Genomic DNA, 18,460 nt, shown 5'->3' with positions numbered 1-18,460 from the left:
TTTGATTTGCCCAAGTTGACCTTAGCTTAATGCAAAAATATTGGTTAAAGCACATGGACTTGAAAGTAGATGGTCCATTCACTCTTGATAATCATTCTAGCATGAAAAATGTTTGAAGGCCATATATATTGTGCTAGATTAGTGATCTCCATCTATTGCAAGTCATATCATTTGGATAATCAAATTTCAAAGCTTTGTATATGCACAAATAGTACCATTTTAGAGAAGGGTTGGTCCATTGTAGCATTGAGCTAGCAATCACAAGGTTATATTGGGTTTTGGGCTTTGTATTATGTGATATTTGTCTTTTCAAGTAAAATCCATATGTAATGTGATTTGACACCATTTAACCTAAAGCAAAACTAAATTTTTTGGGTTTCAAGAAAGCTTTAGATAAGTCGTGAGTTTAGATTAGTTGTGCACTAAAAGATATGTGCAAAGGTGTGGCACTAGTGCTTTATTTCTATTTGAGACACTCCCTTATATCATATGCTAGTAAGGAGACTAGGAATTCAAGCTTTTTGTGGGCATCTATAAGGTTTTTATACTATTCAAATTGGGTTTATGCATGAGATATTGAATGCATGTTACCAATGGAAGGAATTGAGTCATTTTTCTTAACCATGTTAACAACCAAGGCGACTCTTGTGGCACCTCCCAAAAGATGTGCATATAGTTAGAACAACCACCTCTCTATGTTTTACTTTAATTTCAATTGCTATGAAGTACAATTAAATGGAATGGAGAAAGGTTGTATAAAGGGTAAAGCAAAGGTTGAAGGTCCTAAGGTGGTAATTGTTTGTAACCTCTTGGAGGCTTTCAATGTTTCAAAAAAGTAACACCACTCATCAAGAAAAGTGTGCACAAAGGCATGGAGTACATTAGTGCAAAATTGTGTGTTTCCTCCAATTTAGTCAAGTCTTGTTTTTTTAGCCAATCGACTCAACCTCAAATGAAGTTGTAGTATAATTAACAATAGACAAATGGGCTTTCACTAATTATTTTTGGATTGCAAAAACATGTCTTTTGGATCCCTCTACAAAGTGTATTGCATGACATGTTATTCAAATGCTCTCATGTTTGGGGCAAAAAGGATTTTGTGGATCCATCTAAATTATTAACTTATTATACACTAGGGTAGTATGTGACAATGAGTGCATCTATGAGAAGGGAGTAAAGTACCCGTCAATCGAAGGGTTTTGTATATTTGATAGTTACTTGGTGTTGCAAATCCTCACAAAGAAAACATTTACCTATCAACTCTCGAGTAAAAGTTTTCGCAAAATGCCCCATAAGAAGACTTTTATACATATACTAAGGTAAAACAAGTTTTCTATTTTTTTTTTTACTTTGAAGCCTTGAACCCTCCATTTATAAGGTCTTCTACATTTTATTATTTTTGTACACATGGAAAATTTTCATCCTTATTTGGGTTTGCCACATGAATTGTCATAAAAAAAAGTGCCTTTCTTGTGAGTTATTTTTGTTTTGTGGGTGGGGTTTTTTGCTTTTTTCCTAGATTGGAGTGGCTAAATGTGCTCACCCTACCCTATCAAGTAAGAGAGAAAAACATGTAGCTGGTTTCCATGGCCTTTGTAAACTCATGAAGACTTGTTATGTAAACTTGTGAACAATGCACCATGGTTTATGATTAGCATGCATCTAGAGTTGGCTTATCTAGGGTCCTTGCAATTTTCAGAGGAATCTTTGAGCGAGCATATATTTGGTCGAAGTTAATGAACATTCAATACTCCAATTTCCCTTGAGAAATGAACTTTTGTTCAAATGATTAGGAAACATTTATGAATTGTCAAAAACACAAGGAGGTGATTGACCTCCTTAAGATGAGCATTCCTCCAAACAAAAAGATGTAAATAAAAGGTGATGGTAAAATAATCCTTACCAATCCAAGTTCCTTTTTGAACTTTCAGAGTTTATATTCTCTCTTACTTGATAGGGTAGGGTGAGCACATTTAGCCACTCCAATCTAGGAAAAAAGCAAAAAACCCCATCCACAAAACAAAAATAACTCACAAGAAAGGCACCTTTTTTTAGGACAATTCATGTGGCAGACCCCAATAAGGATGAAAATTTTCCATGTGTACAAAAATAATAAAATGTAAAAGACCTTATAAATGGAGGGTTCAAGGCTTCAAAGTAAAAAAAAAATAGAAAACTTGTTTTACCTTAGTATATGTATAAAAGTCTTCTTATGGGGCATTTTGCGAAAACTTTTACTCGAGAGTTGATAGGTAAATGTTTTCTTTGTGAGGATTTGCAACACCAAGTAACTATTAAATATACAAAACCCTTCGATTGACCGGTACTTTACTCCCTTCTCATAGATGCACTCATTGTCACATACTACCCTAGTGTATAATAAGTTAATAATTTAGATGGATCCACAAAATCCTTTTTGCCCCAAACATGAGAGCATTTGAATAACATGTCATGCAATACACTTTGTAGAGGGATCCAAAAGACATGTTTTTGCAATCCAAAAATAATTAGTGAAAGCCCATTTGTCTATTGTTAATTATACTACAACTTCATTTGAGGTTGAGTCGATTGGCTAAAAAAACAAGACTTGACTAAATTGGAGGAAACACACAATTTTGCACTAATGTACTCCATGCCTTTGTGCACACTTTTCTTGATGAGTGGTGTTACTTTTTTGAAACATTGAAAGCCTCCAAGAGGTTACAAACAATTACCACCTTAGGACCTTCAACCTTTGCTTTACCCTTTATACAACCTTTCTCCATTCCATTTAATTGTACTTCATAGCAATTGAAATTAAAGTAAAACATAGAGAGGTGGTTGTTCTAACTATATGCACATCTTTTGGGAGGTGCCACAAGAGTCGCCTTGGTTGTTAACATGGTTAAGAAAAATGACTCAATTCCTTCCATTGGTAACATGCATTCAATATCTCATGCATAAACCCAATTTGAATAGTATGAAAACCTTATAGATGCCCACAAAAAGCTTGAATTCCTAGTCTCCTTACTAGCATATGATATAAGGGAGTGTCTCAAATAGAAATAAAGCACTAGTGCCACACCTTTGCACATATCTTTTAGTGCACAACTAATCTAAACTCACGACTTATCTAAAGCTTTCTTGAAACCCAAAAAATTTAGTTTTGCTTTAGGTTAAATGGTGTCAAATCACATTACATATGGATTTTACTTGAAAAGACAAATATCACATAATACAAAGCCCAAAACCCAATATAACCTTGTGATTGCTAGCTCAATGCTACAATGGACCAACCCTTCTCTAAAATGGTACTATTTGTGCATATACAAAGCTTTGAAATTTGATTATCCAAATGATATGACTTGCAATAGATGGAGATCACTAATCTAGCACAATATATATGGCCTTCAAACATTTTTCATGCTAGAATGATTATCAAGAGTGAATGGACTATCTACTTTCAAGTCCATGTGCTTTAACCAATATTTTTGCATTAAGCTAAGGTCAACTTGGGCAAATCAAATCCTTGAATTGAATATTTGTGCATTCTCAATGTTTAGTCAAATTTGTAAGACCTTTGCTATGTTCATCACAATGTGGTTAAAATCTCACAATAACAATTCCTTAAAAAAGTAAATATTGCTCATGGAGCTGAACTAAATGAGATAGTGATTATTTCTACTTGCTTTCTTGTGCATTGGTGGCATTTGCTATTTATCAAGTCCTTTTGGGGCAATAGAAAATTAATCATACGCATATGAGTGATATGCAACAATCTATCTCAACATCAGAATAAGTGAGAGGGATGATGGAAATAGGTTTTAAGAGTAAAAGCATATGCCTACAAATTATACACATACAACCTACCCTTGAACTGCAACAAGAGAGAGAGTTTTAGAAGGTAACACATGTTCAACATTCTTAAGAGTTAAAAGGCATTTTTAAAACCACCAACTATAATCATCTAGACTTAGGGAGATGAGAGTTATGGTTATCACATGCCATGTGGCACAACTAAGAACTGCAAATTTGAAGATCATTCTATGCTAGCCAAGTAAGTACACATCTAAACAACCAAAAGCCCATGGAAGGACTCTATTAACTTGGCCATGTACCATCATGCAGGTCAAGTAAAGAGTAGACCTTGACTTGTGAAGTTTATCAGTAGATGATACAGCTCTTGCTCTCTCTCTAAAAGCAAAAACATGAGAGAAGAAAAAGGCCAGCTAAAGGTAACATTGATGACAATCCAATGATGATCACTAGCACTACCAACCCGAGTTGTTTAAATGACAAAGTGACAGTTCAACTTCCACTCCTAGTTGCCTAATAAGAGAAGGTCCAAGTTTGGAGTCCATCTGATTACAGTATTGATTCCATTCACCAGCCATCAAATTTTAATCATAAAAAGAACACAAAAGAAGATTCTTATTGCAGCACGAAGACTTGAACAAGCAAGAATGACTTCAATTGTCTGTTCAAAAATAAGCCCGAGCGTGGTACACAAACAATATTACACATCAAAAGCTGATGCCAAAACTTACTAGCCAACAGAAACTACACTTGAAAACTATTTCAACTTTACAGCACCAAAAAGAGTTCCACTACATTCATTTACAAAGCAGAAAATACACAACAAGAATGGCTGCTCATACACATCTCCACTTCTTCAAAGGTATGTACATAACCGAGTTAGGTTTTCATTAAACAAACTGCGCTTCCATGCAAGAGTAAGGTTCCTATGAACGGAAGTTAAAGTCAGTCCATATATCACAAGCTTATTCCTAGTCAGCAACGGCCATCCCTTGACTCTGCATAGGGGAAAAGGTCTCCATTGTCAAATACTTTGAGTAAACGCCACGAGAAACAGGATCAAACCCAAACAAAGTTAGCTGATGCTCATTCTTGAGAGCTGCTAAAATTTTTCTGTTTCAGAAGGCAAAGTCACAACTTCTCCAATGCTGTTATTACGTGACCGAGCTTCCGCAAATTTCCACTATTTCAACAAAACAAGAGAAAAATAAGAACCATTGTAGGAGCTTTTTGAAACAATCCAGGTGGAACAAGCCTTGATTTCAAAATACTTTGCATACATGCGCCCTTCCAAAACACTGACTTAACTCAAACCACACCAATCATTGTGAGGCAGAATTACAGTTTCTGAGACAACCTGGCGCAGTGCCGACGAGCGTGTAAGCATTAGTCTTCGAGAGGCTGCCTTTGCAGCTTGACCACTGGATTGCCAGAAAGAGCTCTTTATCTGCAAAAAGTCACACACAGAAGACATTACCATGTCTGCAGACATCGGAAAGGGTAGGGCGCCCTACTTATGAAGAAGTCAACCCTGTGTCATGGTCGCAAATCTGAACACATATATCATGCAGAGAATCCTTTTTCCACGGTAATGCTTCTTTGTGCCTCTATGATAACATCCCAACTTGGAATACATCTGAGAGTCTATCACATTACATCCAAGCAACTATTTTCTTTTTCTTTCTTGAGTCTCATTCATCCAACATGAATGATACTCACATTGAAGCCAAGAATCCACTTTTCTCAGGAGCTGCTACCGAAAAGAATCATTCGAGGACTGGTAATTTTCAAGCTTGGTGGAAGTACAGGCATAATTTCTTAATCAACAACATAACAACAAATGGAATTATGGAGGCATAATTAATTCAAGCTTTTCTAGAACGACTTTCTTGTGCTCACACGGTAATGGGGAAAAAAAACCCAAAGCAGCAAGCAGCATCAAATTTTATCAGAATTTAACATTTATTCTCTCTGATGCAGTTTTAGAAAAAGGGGTTCGCCCCTACCAAACGAAAAGAAAATGTCAAAAACACTTACAGGGAGGCGATGTTTCTTGACCTTCTTGACTAGCTTCGCAGCAAGAACTGCAACAGAAAACAGGGAAAAAGAAAAAAAAGGGACACTCTGTCAAAAGTTCTGCAAGACTCCATAGAAATAACATGATAGAACAAACAGAGACCGACAATTGTTTTTGCAACCATAGAATCCGAAATCAACGCTCGGCAGGGAGCATTATGACGTGATTTCAGTCTGGAATGAGGACTGCAAAAAGAAAAATGGCAAATACCTGCGGAAGTCTCAGTGCTGGTGCCGACGTTGAAGGCGAGGATTTCAGGGGGGGAGAAGATGGTGCTTGCCATGGCTTCCAGACTAGGACACACGCTGTCTCTGTCTCTGCACAGCCACTGGAGGAACCGCCGGGGCGGAGGGCGGGGATCGGGATGGAGTTTGGTAAGGGAAGAACTCTGTTCGTAAGATGACCAAAAATTGTATCGATAGTGCTTCTGTCTCTCTCCGTCTAAGGAAGAAGAAGATCAAAAGATTTTCACTTCTATTAAATGTCACGAGACAAATTTTAAATTTTGGCTAGTATGACCCAATAATGTGTGACTCGGGAGTGAGAGGAGGAGGGAGAGTGTGTGTGGAGAGATAAAGAGAGAGGGAGAAATACTATGTAGGGAAAGTGCGTGTGTGGGCTTGTGCGTAGAGAAGAAAGAAATATTAATGTCTACAAAAGGCCAATGTGGTCTATGAGATAAAATCAAAGTACATCTATGTCCAATGTCATCTCATCATGTAAGTGAAAGAAAGATGCATCTTAGTATAGTCTTACATCTAAAATCTAAAGATCTCAATGTCTAAAAACCGTATGTACAGAATATCTAGCTATAATATCTCCTCTCTATATCTTGAGGTTAGCACATGATCCTAGCTATGATGTGGTCTAGGGTTTTGCTTTGATAATGTGTGGAGGGGCGTCTCCTGTGTCTTGCAATGATGGCTTTGATCTAACTATGGAGTGGATCCCCTAGTCATCAATTGGGTGGTTGAGGTCGTTGTGCTCGACAAAGTGTAATGGTCCTATCTAGTGTGACTCCACAACATGGGGTAGGTCCACTTTGGTAGGATGAATCTGTGTTTGCTAAACTAGTAGTGCTTGTGGGGTTTGATCTATGGAGGAAATACATCACTACTCTTTGCCTGGATCCTTGTAGGTGGACCAGTCTCCTGTCTTGTAGTAGTGCTGTGTGGTGCCTCTAAAGCTCCAAGAGGAAAAGCCCTAGACATCTCTAGTCCTCATATTCCATGACATGGTGTAGGAGAGGCAATGATATCTTCCTCGTATGGTGAAGAAATATGAGAGATGGGAAAAAAGAACTGAGTGAAAATAGAGAGAGAGAGAGAGAGAGAGAGAGAGAGAGAGAGAGAGAGAGAGAGAGAGAGAGAGAGAGAGAGAGAGAGAGAGAGAGAGAGAGAGAGAGAGAGAGAGAGAGAGAGAGAGAGAGAGAGAGAGAGAGAATAGTATACTATACATTTGCATATGTAGTGTTTCTTTGTGTGAGCTCTTTATCATACAGCTAGCATATTCTATCTTTTGCCATAATATATGTCCATTTTCTTGTCTCTATTCTCAGTTAACGAGAGGAGGTGTGCATATGCCCAATAGCAACCCACATACACATTGGTCCCAATTCCAACTACATATCCACCTTATATTCTCTTATTGGAGGAGTTCTTGCCTTGGCATGTTAGGCTTCCTCACCTAACTGTAAGATACCAAGTGTCAACCTACTCAAAGCAACAATGACTTACCTCTATTGCGAGAGATGCAACAATGTTTTCCTCTAATGAGCTTGGGACATGCTAGCTTCAAGTCCATGCTCCACTAAAAGAATTTGACTTGTTAAGGGTTTGCCTCTAACTTGGCACCACTTGCTTATAAAAGTGAAATATGATATGGGGTAGGTTGAGGGCCATGATGACAACCTAGTGATGTTAAAGTGAGAGGATTTTCTTTTGTCTTTTATTGAGCATTTTGAGCAAGTAGATTTGGGAAATGGCAAGCAAGTCAATGACCTAGGGAGAGGTGGATGGAGGCGAAGTGGTAGCAATGGAGGGAGGTTGGCAAGAGGGAGTTAGAGGTGGTGCGAGTGTAGGAGGAGGCGAGTAGTGGGTGGGCTAGTTATTCAAGATATTGGTTGTGGTTAGGGTTTAAGCAAGGGTAGATAGGGGTAGGTGAGCTAAAGAGAGACCTAGGGGGATACAAAGGAGTAGCTAGAATAAAGGGGTAGGTGGAGACATAAAGGGAGGCAAGGGATGGAGAGAGTCAAGCATGGCTAGACAAGGGGACATGTGAAGGATAGACAAATGGATACATAAAGATACAAAGGTAAGTGGGAGAGGGTGGATAGAGGAATAGATAGGGAGGCATTGGGTTAAAAAAAAAAGGGGGGGGGGGGGGGGATAGATAGAGGAATGGGGAGTAAAGAGGCATGGATGGGGATGCATTCAAGGGAAGGGGCTGAGGGAGTGAGGAGATTGTTGCAAGGAGGAAGGACTTCACATGTATATGTGTGCGCATGATGACTTCATGGTTGGTGCACATGCTCTTATGCATGTGAGTTTTGAATCCCCTCATTTCATTGACTTGCATTTTATATGTGAATATATGTGTATGCATGTGTGCATATATGCATTTATATGTGTATGTTTGCACACACACATGCACATGCATAGAGACACACATAGATTGACACTTACAAGACACAAAGTCATTACAAAATGTGGCTATATATAACATCTTTCAAAGAGATAAGTAAAAGGTCTCTATTGACATCAAATGCAACTTATATTTTGAAAATCCCAAATGCTTTATAGAGGTTTAAGGTACAATTTACTTTTTTGCAAGTAAAGGAAAATGTTTTTTAGAGTCAACATTAGTTGGTGTAAGTACATACTTTTAGTTAGATGGAGGCAAAACACTCTTAAAAACACGAGCTACACTTCCATGTTGGATACAACTCTTTTTCTCCACCCTTGTCATGAAATATGGGCATAACTAGTTGGGGTGAATATTGTTTCAACTTGGTAACATTTGCATCAACCTTCTTGGACATTAGAACAAAATTTTCATGCTTGCCCTCTTCAACCAAATGAACCTTTTGTAATACTTGTTGTCATAGAGATTGTCTTCTTTGCTGCTAGCTTTCACGCACAACAATGGGACTTGGACAGAGCTCCTATGGATTCAAGAGCTTCAACCATGTTGGAGCTAGCTATCTCTCACATAGCTTCCCTATACTCAATCTCTAAACCAACTATGTAATCCATTTCCCACTTGAGAAAGCATGAATACATGACTAGTCTTGAGTTAAAACAAACTCTCTTAAGTACCTCTAATGTTGAAGTTGATGCTTGATAGGCTCATAAATGGTTCCATGATCCACACAATACTCCTCTCAAACAATGCTCTATTCCCTTTGCATCTATGACATACACTCCATTGAAGAGAGGAGAGGATGGAAAAAGTAATCATTGTAGAGCTTTGGCACACTTGGGTTCCTCACTCTCACAAACAACTCTCCTTGCACATTCCCTACTCTCAAGCTCTCACCATTATAAAGAAGAGATAAGGAGATGTGCTCCTCAATCCAAGCACCGCACTCACATGTAACTCGTGTCCTCCCTCTCTCCCCCTCTCTCCCTCACTCTAAACAATGAGAATACAAGATAGAGGACAATAAGAAAAAGAGAAGAGAAAGCTCAAAAAATTGCACACACATGAACAGCTTGTTCCATTTACTTTTTGCTTTTACACATTAGGGTTAGGGATAGGGTTCCCACCAAAAGGTGGGTACCCTACCACTTTTAAGCTTGTAATTGGTTCTTCTGTTGTTGCATGCATCTTACTTAGGTTAATTGATCCTAAATAGTGGAAAAGATTCCTGATGGGTACCCTATCAACTTTTAGGCTTGTAACTAGTCCTTCTAGTATTTCATGCATCTTACTTAGGTTAATTGATCCTAAATAAGATCCAAAATAAAAGTTGGGCACTCTACTTGTTGAGGTAAAGTCTGATGCGAGCAAGTTCCCATCTTACTCACTAACCCTAACTATATATGTACACACTTATTGTTTAAATTGTGAGTTAGAAGAAAATAAGATGTCGTTCCCAAGAGTGCTATTGGAGGCACCACAAACATAGCTTTTTTTGGGTGTGTGCGCATGTGCACAATGTCCATTCTCCGTACATCTCCATCAATTGGTATCAGAATAGGTGGGAGTCTCCAACTAGTGTTGAGAAGTAAGAATCTTCATAGTCTCCATTTTGGACGAGATTTGAAAAGGTCAAAAGATTTTGAAGGGTCATCTGTAAGGAATTAGTCTACTCAATCTTTCAATTTGAGGCTATTTCGGGCTCCATTTTTTACCTATAAGTATCGAATAGTCTTTTTCACATTTTTTTACAATTGTACACAAATAGTTCAAAACCTATAAAATAAGTCAAGGCTTAAAGTGTTCATAATAGAGATGCTATATATAGGTTACTAGGCATTGGTAATTAGTGAGATAGATTGTTAGAAACAAGAGGTTTTAGGTTTCAAGTTGTTTGACACAGGTTGTAGATTACAAATTTTACATTTTTGGACTTTTTTGTTGGTTGCTATTATATCCGATAAATATTAATGGAGTAGAGATTTTGTTCTAGTAAGAATATCATTCTTTGATGTATTGTGGTGGTTTCAATGAGATTAGTCTACTATTGTGCTTCTAAACAGTTGGATACTATTATGTTGCTATATTTGTGAGGAAGTAATATAGTAATACAATGTTTTGACTATATACAATGATTTTACATTATTTAGATAGTGATATATGCATTATTAATGAGTAGTGATTCATTTTCTATCTTCTCCACAATTATTAGTTTTGCAATAGTTAAGTCTCATTACCAAATTGATTTTCTATAAGTGCCGAAATTTTTTGAAAACAATACAAAGCCTCATATTTTCTATCCATGGTGAAAGCCCACACTTTTTTAGCTGCATTGTTAATGAATGTGATAAAATAGGATGGCCCCATATAGACTTTGTAGCACAGGTCCACATATATTGTTATGCACCAAGTCAAGTGTCTCACTTCTTTTTTTGTTTAAGTTTTTCTTATGGATTGAATATGTATGCTGTCCATATATAGAATGCTGACAAACAAAAAGATCAGAAAAATTAAGAGAAGGCAACTAACTCAAATGAGATAGCATTTCCATTTCTTTTCTAGACATATATTCCAATTGTCGATGCCACAAATATACATTTAGATGCTCGATTTTATTGCAATTACATGATTTATAACAGAAGATACTACATGAAGGGGATATAAAGTGCCACATTTGGCTCCTTTAGCAACAACAAATGATACTTTGTGTACTTTCCATAACCGACTCCCAAAAGTAGTGAAGTATCTTAAGTCATCCAATTGACTAGTAGATAATAAGCTCTTATTAAGCTTGGGCACATGGGGTAGAGTAAAGGTAGATCCATTTTGAAAATTTAACTACACATCACATGCACCAGTTATGTCACATACATAGTCATTACCAAGATGTGGATAGATCGATGCATGCTAGTATCACATGAGCAAAACCACTCTTTATTTTTACTCACATGAAAAGGTGCACCAAAATCAACTATCCAATCTTGAGCCAGTTGTTGATCTGCTTCAACTAGCATATGTGCAAGAAGAGTAAAAGTAAAAAGCACTTCACCATTATTGCATTTATTTTTTCAATCTTCACATTTTCTTTACCTTCTTTCATGTCAACATCCTTATCCTCCTTCTTATCTTTTTTATCTTGCTTCCATTTGTAATTGCCATTTTTTATCTGACCTATTTTACCACAATGGAAGCATTCAATGTCTTTCTTAGACTTGGATTGCTATGTGATTGTTGCTGTCTGCTAACAAACTTGGTTCTTGCCTTTATACTAATTTTTTACCTTTTTCTTCTGAATTGCGAATACCTAATTATTTTTTCTTTGGTCCATGGATTTCCCATGTATCTCTTTAGCCATAAAACTATGCACAACATCATTACACTTTAGCTCACCATTTAGATTTGAATTATTGATGGTTCTTTTAAATGTGTCCCAAAACAACTTTTTCATGAGATACACCTTATTAGAGGTAGTTCCTTCTCATAACAAGTGTCACATAGCTTCTTCCAATAAGTCATATGTAGTGGTCTCATTCACAACTATAAAATACATAGATATTGGCAAGTGTTGCCTAATAGTGGTTTTGGCCAATGCATCAAACTCTGACCAATCATCTTTAGACATATTTTCCAATTTTGCATTTATGCTTCTTATGGGCTTCAAGTGATTCTTACGAATAAGGACAACTTGAACATGCTCCTTCCACAAACTGAAGTTAATACCATTAAGCTTCCTAATGTTATACAATTCCCTATCCATTGCAATTGATGAAGTCATTTGTGCAAAAGTATAACTAACTATTAAGTGATAGCAACTAAAAAATCAACAAACTATACTATGAAATTGGCAAAATTTGTGCAACACCTACTCAGTATAACCCTATGGTGCATTAGGAAGAAAGAGTGGTGGTTGAAATTTCCACTCCAAGTCAGCTTGTTGTGCTATGTAGATTTGCTCACACCTCTCATTCCCTTGAGATATTTCAGCTTGATAGTGAAGTTTGAAATGGATTCCATTATGAAGAGGTGACATGATCTATCTCAGCATTGACATCGAATAAAAATGATAGCAACTTGCTAGCATGCAAGTATAAATGGATGGCATTAGACAAATGATGTTAAATAGAAGAGCTATAGGGCTAGGGATGACACATATAGTTTTGTCAAATAAAGACCCCTTCGTGAAGCAATTTATTGAATTGAGATATAGAGATCTTATAATTTGTCATGAACATAGAGCAACAAGAAGAGGAAAACATGAGAGATCATGTCTCCAAGGTCAAGAGTTTTCTCAAAAGAATTCTGCCTACAGAGAGACCTATTACCAAGGCAGTCACCAAAGCTTTCATCAAGGGAATTCACATGAAAATATTAATGAGACCATGGTAGCAATTCAGATCTAAATCATAAGATTAATGATGTGCTAGACAAGGCCATTAGGATTGATAACCTCCTTAGGAAAAGGAGCATGGATAATAAAGTGTGGGACCCCAACAAGATCCTTAGTTGATCAGAAGTAGGAATGAGAGATAAGCAACATTGAGAGTGGACATAAATTCTTTAGGAATCCCTAGACCTTTAGGCACTTGATCATCACCTATCCCCTTTTGGTGACGCTCCTTTACATTACATTGAGTAATCAATGGAAGACAAGGAGCATACTAATCTCTTTGTCTACTATGATGAAGAAGTCCATCCCATCCTTGTGGACTATCACCTAGTGCCTATTATGATATTGGGACATGGAATGATCCAACCATTAGAAATCATAGCTTATTGGAGTTATGAACAAGTGGGTCATGTGTTCTCATGATGTGCTCAAAAGCAAGGATAACCCAAGGAGAACAAGGCCGACCAATGATGTGCTAAGTGTGAATCATATCCTTAGTCCCTTTATGTCTCTTTCAAGTTGAGATGATCAAGGATGAAGACATGCCAATTCTAGTCAATGCCATTATGAGATTGCAATGTAAAAAAAGAGGGATTAGCATTATTGGAATGATGGGTCGATGATAGGAAAGCAAAATGTCGAGAAGAGAATGAAGCATGTTGACATCATGTTGAGAAGCAAAAGATTTACCATCCTTTTAAGTAACCACGACTTCTTCTAGTGTAGAAAGTGTTAGGGGTAAAGGCACCTATGCCTATGTCACCCAGTATTACTACATTGACAATAATTGCACACCTATACATTGCAAGTGGTGGGCACTCACACACACATGTACACTGTAGGTGGTGGTAGGCACCCATCATTATCACTTCATTATTTATTATTTCAGTGACACTTGAATAAGGGAAGGTTGGTCACTCATTATGATCGTTGGAGTTTCCACATCTTGAGTCTCTCTCTCTTGCTCTTTTTCCCCATCCTCCATATCTTACACCTCCATTGCTTCCACTTGTTTGTGCTTTCACTTGGGCTTCTCCCTTCAACTCAAGGTTTAATGGTTGCCCCTCAAGAAGATATGCATCAGTCTTCATAGGCCTCTTCCCGAGTTGTGCAGGCTCTTTCTTGGTGTCAAGAAGACTTGATTGAACTTTAGCAAAGTGCTCAGTGTGGCAAGCAATAGCAACAAATAGGTTAGCATGGATAGCCTAGATTATGCCAGTTTTTAGGCTCTTATTTCTAGCAATGACAACACACCTGATACTTACTCTATGCATGACAAACCTATTGTTTATTCTATGCAAGATAGACTTGTTGTTTACTTTGTGCATGATAGACCGACTGTCTACTCTATGCATGACAGACCTGCTGTTTACTTTGGCTACTCTATGTAGGACATGCTTGCTATTTATTTTGTACAAGATAGACCTCTTGTTTACTCTGTGTGAGACAAACCTACTATCCACTCTGTGCAAGATAGACCTATTGTTTGCTCTACGTAGGAAAGATCGCCTATGTACTTTGAGGACATACATCTTCCTATTCACTATATTACATGACAAACTTGTTATTCAAATTGTTGCAGGCAGACCTACTATCCATTGCATTGAGGACAAACCAACTATTTATTGTGTTCAAGATATTGTTAACTACTATTTAGGATATACCTACTATATACTGTCCACAATAAGCTAATTGATTGTGAAGTCTATGCTTTTTGCCATCTGATGATATTCAGATACTTTTAGTGGAAGCATTAATGTATGGCATTGATGTTATGCACTTGGATGTGCTTATGGAATGACTTGAGCTTCACATTTGAGCTTTGTTATATGTATTGGAACTTTGGCCAATTAGTATAGTGATCATTGACATTACGAGCTTGAAGATTCTCTTGGGTTCTATGCTTTTGGCTTTATGTTTGATGCATTTAGGATTTTAGATGGCCATGTACTTGATGTTTTGAGCTTGCATTGCCCATTTGGCATTTAGTTTTGTTCCAGTGGAAGTCACTTGAGCTACTTTGCTATTTTGCATTTAAGTAGAGCTTTGGGTTTATGTATTTGAACCTCAAGGAGACCGTAGGACTTATTTGAGTTATGTCTATGCTCTCTAGATGTTATTTGGATGTAGTTGTTGCCTAATGGGGTGATGTGATTCATGCTTTGAGCTAGTACCTATCTCTATTAGGTTCTTGTCACAATGATGCATTCATCATACTTAGTTATGTATTGAGCTTCTTTATACTTGCTTATTTAGTTGTGTATCTAATAGTTCTATTTTGGTATCTTAGGACCTACTATATGCATAGTACTTATACCTATTGGATGTATCCCACTGTGAGACATTGAGTTTGATAGTTCTCGGTATTGGTTGCATACTCAATGAGGGACTACTAGTGGTTTATGCATCCTCTATGGGGGCGAATACTTTGACTTGACCATCATTCTTTGGCAGTTATTAGTGAACAACCCGTGTCTTTGTTGATTTTATCTATTTAGACATTAACTTGGTCTTGATTTTGGTATATTTTGCTATTGCTTACATCAATCTATTTGTCTTGGACTGTGCTTTCATTCATTGCATTAAGGCTGGTGGATTGAATGACAATGCTATCTTCAACATTCACAAGTTGGATGGCACAAAGTATAGCTATTAGAAAGCACAAATTTGGCATGTTCTAGTGCAAAAATTATAGAATAAGCCATTAAGACATGAGGGTGTAAAGACCGAATGCTTTGATGCAGAGGATTGGGTTGAAATAGTTGATATATGTAAATCTAAAATCATCTTGTCACTCTCTAAGTAGATTTTCTATAATGTTGTCTTTGAAGGGTAGACTACCTAGCAGTTATGGGAGAAGATCTATGATATCTATAACAAGCAAAGTAAATATGGGTAATTTTCCGACATATATGCTGTCCATGAAAGGTACCTTGCACATCTTTAATGCTATTACTATCATGCACTCTTGCAACCAATTTTTGTAGTAATTGCTTCTAGGACTGATGCCTAAATCATGAGAATTATACTCATGAAACCATTAGGATCACCAAAGTGTTATGGCCTCTCAAGACCAAAGAAAAAACATAGAAACACCAATTTGCTTGAAATATTTCTACTATCGCAAAAAACTTCTTAAATGATTTACAACCATATTAATAATTTAATTTTTAGGACTAATATGCAAACATAAAATATACATTATAATCGTTCATAGAGCACTACTCTCTTGAAAAATATTAATTAGATTACTCTCATCATGATCATTCTTGAATAGATAACTTATCACATATAGCATTAATTTTCAGGAGACTAGAACATAATGAAAGAATAAAAAATAAGTGACCCTCTGTGGGCACTACTTTGAAGATTTTTACATTTTCCATGACAAAATATATGAAAGGATACAAGTGAAATACATAGGACAAGTGACACCTTTTCAGATGAAGTCACATGACATTTCAAGGTCACTTTACACATGCTAATTCTAGGCACCTACATGCATACAATTACTAAGGTAAAAAATACTAAGGTGGATGATGCAATCTAAACCCTAACAAGTCTCATGTAAACTTGAAGTGTTGTCCCACACTTACAGACCTAGTTGGTGTAAAGATATTGTGCAATACTAAGCTCAAGGTGATAGTTTTCTGAGTAAAGCCTAGGTGTCTTTCCCTTGATGTGCTCTAAGATTGTGATGTGAGGAAAAAGGGCTAGGGAATTAGAGAAAGATGTGGTTGACCAAAGTCATTGGATGTATTTAACTTGAGGACCCTCGATGCAGTGAATGTATGTGCACCTAGATAAATTGAATCTTTTGTTCTCTTTTTTTTTTCTATCTCTTTCATTTTCGAGGACCCTAGGTGTCCTGGCCTTGATATGCCCTAAGATTATGAGGAAAAAGGGCTAGGAAATTAGAGAAAGATGTGGTCGACCAAAGTCACTGGATGTACTTAACTTGAGGACCCTAGGTGCAGTGAATGTGTGTGCACCTAACTAAATTGAAGCTTTTGCTCTCTTTTGTTTTCTATCTCTTTCATTTTTGATTGATACAAAGTGGGTTACTCCTTAGGGAGTGGTTGCAAGGTGTGTGATAAACACCTTCACTAAGGAGATATGCTTTTAGTGACTCCCAAAACTAGATAGATGACTATGGATAAAATGGATGGGCACACTAGGAAAATCAACTACAAAACTCCCCTATCTACCTCGATTGCCCCCATACATTTGGAAAAACCTACTTAGGGACCCCTTAGGGAGTTTCAATATCAAGATGTTACGCTTGCACTAGTAGCCTCCACTAGTGTTTCAATCCCATTGGGCACATCATTCAAAGGAAGCCTAGTTATTTGGAAAACCTTTGAGACTTTTATTGACAAAGGAGATGATAGTAAGCCCACAAAAGATGCATCATAAGACCATAAACCCAATGTGTCACCTTGCTCTAGCACTTGGAGCTCTTGACATGGCTACATTCTAGGAAGGTGTTGAATAACCTACTGCTCTTCCTGTGGAAGCCTTTAGTGAATCCACATAAAGAGGAATCATTGATACATGAGTAAGAGTGAGTATCATTAATCAAGTAGTCCTTAACGCTTGGAGAAACCCTCAGATTGAACCAATTCACTTTAATCTAACCATTGTTGAAAATTCTAAGGTGTACACTCTAGGTGTCAAATCCTTTATCACCTTTATAGTCTCATGAAGGGGATAGACTACTACCTATTTCCTAGACACCCATTGTTGGACTTTTGGTATCCATAGGTTCATGACTTGAGAGTGATCTATGGAGGATGGTAACTTAGATTGCTCACATTATATGGATGGGAGAAATAATTTGTTTATGGAGAGAAAAGAGAGAGTAAGACACAAGTTAGAATGATCTTCATATCGATAGAGTAGAGAGTGAGTGATTACAATGTGGGATAGAGCCTCTTTTATAGGCATAAAAAAGTTGCTCTTGCTTGCATCATAACTAACCTCACAATCACATGGGGGTCCAAGTAGCACCTCACATGTGTGGAATAATATCTCTAACATGGGTCCAATACATCTCCCCCTTTCCACCAAATAGAGGAACATTCACATGAGCCTATTAGAAATGGCATATTTCAACACCCTCTTGGCTTGAATAACATGCTAAACAAACAAAGTTGGCTAGGTGTGGCACTCTCTCCCTAGATCAAAACTCACACAAAACATCTGAAATGGAAGGAGTGTCCTAGTTCTCTCCGCTAATCAAGATTACAAAGAATTAGACATTTGTTATGTATGGAGTATCTTGGTTCTCTCAATCACCTAGGAATATAAGACAAAAAAAACATAGACATAGAGACATACAAAGTGGAAGGGGTGCCCCTTTAATAATCCCAAACCATTAGAAAGTAAAGAAAAAAATTCACCCCCTGCATATAGCATGCAAACTCGATCTTCTCTTGATCCCATACTCTTGAAGTTGTAGCTTTGGCTCCATGTTGTCTTATGAAAGATTGTTTATTTTATTTAGAACTCCTCTTTTCAAAGCTGATTGTAAAAGATAATCAATAGAAATAAACTCAAAG

At 37.2% G+C, this 18,460-nt stretch overlaps 1 long non-coding RNA gene across 1 annotated transcript; it reads right to left on the bottom strand.

Moving 5' to 3' along the window:
• Positions 1 to 4,611: 4,611 nt before the first annotated feature.
• LOC148014604 (uncharacterized) lies at positions 4,612 to 6,341 on the bottom strand. The gene is made up of 4 exons (XR_015688750.1): positions 6,083 to 6,341; positions 5,833 to 5,879; positions 5,153 to 5,242; positions 4,612 to 4,978 (listed from the first exon to the last, which is right to left on the bottom strand). It is a non-coding gene; the product is annotated as an uncharacterized LOC148014604 (long non-coding RNA).
• Positions 6,342 to 18,460: the final 12,119 nt, after the last annotated feature.

Source organism: Lygodium microphyllum, chromosome 25 (genome assembly GCF_053477565.2).
Source record: "Lygodium microphyllum isolate KBCC chromosome 25, Lygodium_microphyllum_v1.1.10, whole genome shotgun sequence".
NCBI lineage: Eukaryota > Viridiplantae > Streptophyta > Polypodiopsida > Schizaeales > Lygodiaceae > Lygodium > Lygodium microphyllum.
Note: the sequence above shows the minus strand (reverse complement) of the source record. Positions and strands in the feature narration are given on the sequence as shown.